This window comes from Mus pahari, unplaced genomic scaffold, assembly GCF_900095145.1.
Source record: "Mus pahari unplaced genomic scaffold, PAHARI_EIJ_v1.1 scaffold_3877_1, whole genome shotgun sequence".
NCBI classification, from domain to species: domain Eukaryota; kingdom Metazoa; phylum Chordata; class Mammalia; order Rodentia; family Muridae; genus Mus; species Mus pahari.
The window spans coordinates 59450-64704 of record NW_018392856.1 but is presented as its reverse complement, the minus strand read 5'-3'; the positions used below and the strand labels follow the sequence as shown (position 1 = coordinate 64704).

Genomic DNA, 5255 nt, shown 5'->3' with positions numbered 1-5255 from the left:
ACACACACAGACACACACACGCACGTATATATGTGAGTGGGTGAGAGAGAGAGAGAGAGAGAGAGAGAGAGAGAGAGAGAGAGAGAGAGAGAGAGAGAGAGAGAGAGAGAGAACACAATATTATATGGAATTTTACAACTCTTTGTGGTTGAGAATTTAGAAGGAGTTGGCAGTAAGATCTGGGCTAGCATGGCTTAACACTCAGGTAAGTGTATCTTGAGTCTGCTCCTCATTATATGTATTCAAATTGTTATTAAGCTAAGTTAAGGTGAAATTTCAGAGGCTAGAACAGTTAAATTCCAAAAGATATTATTTGTATGGAATAGAGAATACTCATGCAGAGGAAAAATTAAAATTCCCAGCCATTGCCAGAATAGCTGAGAGTCAAGTTTGGTCATTACTTTCAGTTTTGAATTTGAAGTTCATCATTTCCCTGTTAGATGAAGAGGATAGAGCTATTTCTGTGAAATAGCTCCTACTTCTTTGAGATTCACACCTTTATCTCACCACAAATTATAGTACCAGTGACAGAAACTAGTTATATGCAGCTCACTGTTTCTTTCAAACTTGGTCAACAAGGTAAAGCCCCCCCCACACACACACACTCACAGACACATATAAGGTAGACATGCATTTGGGCCTCTGCTACATACTTAAGCCTATCCAGTTTAATAAAATAAAAAATTATGCATTAATATTCACATTCACTTTTATATATTTACAAGTCTGGGTGTACAAGATTAGGTCAAAATGAATCTGCAGAGAAGACAATAACAGAGACTGTGAAACTTTAGTAAGGAAAGATGTAAGTCACCCTGGAAAGAAGTATCTAATTGTGGGTGAAATCTATAATAGTTTTTAGTGTTATCAGGGTGCAGTGATTCATAATATGACATGTAGACATTTGCAATAATTTTGTTCACCAGTAAGATAACAGTAATTTCTTAACTTTATAAAAATCCTAACTCTATAGACAAGAAGAGTTGTATAGTAATGGAGATTGTTAAAGGTAGAGATGTAGTGTGAGGGATAGGCTAGAAGGGATCTTGATAAAACCCATACTCTCAAACATAGGAGTCCAGAATTTATAAAGGAATAACACCAAGTACCCAGAACTTAGCAAAATGAATACAGATACTCAGTGTTTTACCTCTTCTGGTTCTTCTGACCATGTTGGAGTGAATGGTTGTTCCTACCCTTGAAGCACCTATACTTGTGTTTATATGGGAAGCTCTGAAAATGATTACTTTATCCAATTCCAAGAATCTTAAATAATTCTTAAACTTGTCTTTCTAGTATAGGAACCATCATTAAAAAATCCTTTGATGGCTAAAGACTCTAAGATATTGCCCAATTTTCAGTTGGGAGTCCCAAAGGAACACAAAGCTAGACACTAATAATGTTTGTGCAGTGGACCTAAATCTGACCCATACAGCATACTCTCCTCAGTCTCTGTGAGCTGCTATCAGCCATGCTAAGTTGATTCTATGGGCAGTGTTCTCAAAGAATCTTTGTACACACTTGGTCCTAAATGTTTTTGTCCCCCGTTTCTGTGGGTTTCACCTAGCTTTGCCTGTTTTCCAGATACTTTTCTTTTTCCTATTTGGTTACCTAGTCCAGACTTAATATGAGGGTTTTTGCCATCATATTACCATAACTTGTTTTTCAAGTTTCCATTTAGGCTTGCTTTTTTCCCCGTAGTAAAATGGAAGAAGCATGGATCATGGGGACAGAGAGTTTTGGGAAGAAGGACAGGGAAGAGTGGAGGGAGGGTTAGGTGATTATAAGAGTGTTTCCATTTACTCACTTTTATGAAATTACAAAATGTACGCAAACAAATACATTATGTGTCAATAATTCAACTTACATAAACAGGTTTTATTGTTTGTGGAATATTTAACTTGTTGATGTCAGAATAATTATAAAACAAGGAAGAAAACTAAACAGCTAACATAAAGACGGCATTTTCAATATAATTTATATTTTACAACAATGGAGTAGAAGGAGTTAAGAAAGTACATGTATTTTTTTGTGTGTGTGTGTTAGGATACATGTACTTTCTAACAACTCGCCAGAGGCAAGAAGTGGGAGTGGGTGGGTAGGGGAGGGGGGGGGGGCGGGTGGTATAAGGAAATTTTGGGATAGCGTTTGAAACGTAAATAAAGAAAATATCTAACAAAAAGAATGAATATAAATAAATACTATGTTTATACCAAAAAATAGAAAGTACATGTATACATTAGAACAAGTGAGATACACAATTTCTAAACTCCTACCCATGTAGGCTGACGTTTTTTGCTATTGTTTGGTATTGGCAGAGCTTATGTAGGACCTAATTTAGACTACTGTAAATACTTTCATGATTTAGCAGTCTTGGTGCCATAGTTACAAACTTAAGAATATTGTTTTCTCCTTTAGTTCAAGTAAAATTATTTTCCCCTAATACTCAGTATTTTACTGCTGCAGAGAGGACACAAACCTTCCCATACTTATTCAAACTTTCTTCAATGGGACACCTACTTAGTTAATTTTATTCTTTTCATCCTACTGTCTTTAGAAAGAGCAGAATATTCTTTTAATACACAATCAGGTTGAAGCGAGGCTGAAGAAGTGAAGTGGAGGTATGCTTGGGGGACATCAATAACTTTATAACAGTCATCTGTCAGATGGTCCAGTAAACAAACCCTGTCCCTGTTACATTTAGGTCCTTTAGAGTTGTTGCATTTTATCCCATAGTTGGATCGAATGAAATTAAAAACATAGGTTCCTAAACATACATCATCCCTGTGGTGTTAAATATTTGAGGAAGTAAATCCATGCCTCTCTTCCTAAGGACTATTTGGACGCACAAGGAATAGCTTCCTGTAGCCTGGTGATTCTGGACAAATACATTCCCTGAGGGTAGTCATCCCCCAACAATTATGTTCTATATCAAAACAAAATTGGCCCTCCTAAATCACTCAAGTCACTACTTTTTGATTGCTAGACTCTGCCAACCTTGAACTGATTTTAACTAGATCCTATTTATTATTAGCCCATTAGAAAAAATACAGGCAGCTGCAAGCTGAAGATATTGAGAAATTTGAATATTTTCCATCAAAAACCAGTTTAGACTCATATGACTTAACACAGGTTATTGTACTAAAATTTGAGTATGAGATAAGGACAAATTAAGCAACAGAGTGACTGTCCACATGGTCCATTCCTGGGTCTATGTAGGACTTCCTATCATACAAGACCCATTCCAAGGAAATTAGTTCTTAGAGTTTCTTTTCAGGGTGTATGCTTGTTCTCTGGATTATTGAGGCAAAATCATCTAACAGCAATAAAAGATTCAACATAAAAGAGTCATCATGGTGAGAGAGTTTTTGTGTCCTCCCTATTTTTTCAGGATGTGAATACGGACTATGGTTTCCAAATATATTAGTCGTGCTAAACGCATGTTCTCTCTTCTTAGATGGTGCCTTTGCCAATTAAGTACAATCACAAATTTCTCCATGATTGTCAAAAAGATATTTTAACTTGAGTAGAAGTCTTCTAAAACTTTTTATGGGAATTCCCAAGAAGAGTAATATTGGGAATTCTGATCATCTAGACAATACTGGAGCTAATTTCTATAAAAGGACATAAGATTCTTCCCTAGACAGAGCCATACTAACAAGATTTTCCAATATCAGTTAGAGACAGACTGACTCTAAGTCTAGAATTCTGCTAAATACGATTTGGTTTACATGTTTGAAAAATTCCCAGGATCCACAATTTTTCTTTTTGTTCCTATTTAGAGATATGTATTAGGTTCTTGCCATGAATGTGTTTCAGGAATAAGACTCCTCCATATCATTGATATTTACTTGTTACCTATATCTCTGCAAATATTCTTCACTCTGTCCCTGATGAAATAGCTACCTCAATCTGTTTAAAAAGAATAAAAGTAGGAATGGGAATATAAACTGTATATAAGAGGAAGTAAAAGGGGAGGAGAAGTGGGAAATGTTGTTTTCTGTATTGGCATGCCTATTGTTCTGTGAGTTCACAGAAAATCCTGTATAAGACATGCAGAGCCGTTGAAAAATATTAATGAGACTGCATGATGCACTGCCAGGTATAATGAGAATCAATGTCAAAGTTACAGCTTTCGGCAGTGAGGTATCTTGCTTATGGTGTTTTGGATATAATAATCTATAAACTGTTTCTGTTCTTCGTTATTTGCTTTTACCTTAGTTAATACTAAAAACCTTATTCATTCTGAATAAGTTTTTACAACGAAAAATATTCAAAAGAGATTATGAAGCCAAGAATCAAATAACACAGTTTAAGCATTAGAAATTCAATTGCATTTTACTGAAGAATATATACAATACATATAGTAACTTTGTAGATTCTAGAATTTGACACTCTTCTCATACTTTGAAAAAATTAATATAAAAGCATGTTAGACAGACAAATATAAGAAATGGAAAAGGAAATAAATAATGCAGCTTGAAATAGGATATAATTCCACTTACTTAGTTTTTGCTTTGCTTGTTATAATCACAGCAATGTATTAATTTTTCCTGACTTCAAAATGTCTAATATTTGTAACTAAAAGGTTGTGATGGGGAGGAGAGCAAGATCTCTGCTCCTGGCTTAGCGAACCATTTTTTAAGATGGGAAAAGTGATGGGATTATTGAACCTTACAATGTAACCTTTATAAAAAGTTTTCTTTTATTCTCCTTGCATAATTATATCTAACAAATTCTTAGAAATATAAATAAGAAATGATGTAACTATTGCTGTAGGAAATATAAATAAACCTTATGGCCCGTTGGAAACATTGCCTCCTCTTCTGAGTGAAGACACTGACAAAATATCCTCAGTGGCTCAGAAAAAATTCAAGCTGCTGCCAATTTATCTCCATGGCATCTGCTAAATATGTCCTTCTCAGGCCATGTTGCCTCTTGGAGTTGGTCTGCAGCATAAAACCTACAGAAAATCAAGTGAAAAAAATTGAACACAGTGGACTAGGTAAATAAAGTTTCTGTTATATTCTGTGAGAATATTTACAGGGGATGAATGTTAGAAAGATATTTCTAGGGGTCAGCAACTGTTTCTAGGCTATCAATATATCAGTCAATGACTATATACTTACATGCGTGTGTTCAGAACTACTTGAACTCAGTTGATTTAAAATAAACAAATAGCTGATTGATAGACTGATAGATAGATATGTCTCTCTCTCTCTCTCTCTCTCTCTCTCTCTCTATATATATATATA

The 5255-nt window shown here is 34.9% G+C and overlaps 1 long non-coding RNA gene across 6 annotated transcripts in view; it reads right to left on the bottom strand.

Moving 5' to 3' along the window:
- Positions 1-5255, bottom strand: part of LOC115063337 — a 68198-nt gene that overhangs the window by 14551 nt on the left and 48392 nt on the right. For all 6 annotated transcript variants that reach the window (XR_003843191.1, XR_003843189.1, XR_003843193.1 and 3 more), the window contains one exon: positions 4795-4963. This is a non-coding gene — a long non-coding RNA (uncharacterized LOC115063337). The remainder of the gene's footprint in view (positions 1-4794; positions 4964-5255) is intronic.